Below are 297 nucleotides of genomic sequence, written 5' to 3'. Positions count from 1 at the left end.
AGAAGAACTAAAAGATTTATTCGTGACATGTGTAGTCGGGGGGGAGGGGGGAGGGGGGATAACAAGGGACATAAAAAGGACAAGGGTAAAGGGTACAGGGAGAGTGAGACAAGTGAATCGACAAAATGATAAATGTGAACAGATGTGCAATGTATGATTTGATGAATGTAGATAACTATGTAGATAATTAGATTTCTTGGCTGAGGGGGAGGGAGATAGATACATAGTATGAGTGGTAGATGAGCGGACATATCGCTAAATGAATGAGGAAAAAGGCAGAAGGATCGAGAAAGGGGC

This window comes from Penaeus monodon, chromosome 23 (assembly GCF_015228065.2).
Source record: "Penaeus monodon isolate SGIC_2016 chromosome 23, NSTDA_Pmon_1, whole genome shotgun sequence".
In the NCBI taxonomy this organism is placed as follows: Eukaryota; Metazoa; Arthropoda; class Malacostraca; order Decapoda; family Penaeidae; genus Penaeus; species Penaeus monodon.
Note: the sequence above shows the minus strand (reverse complement) of the source record.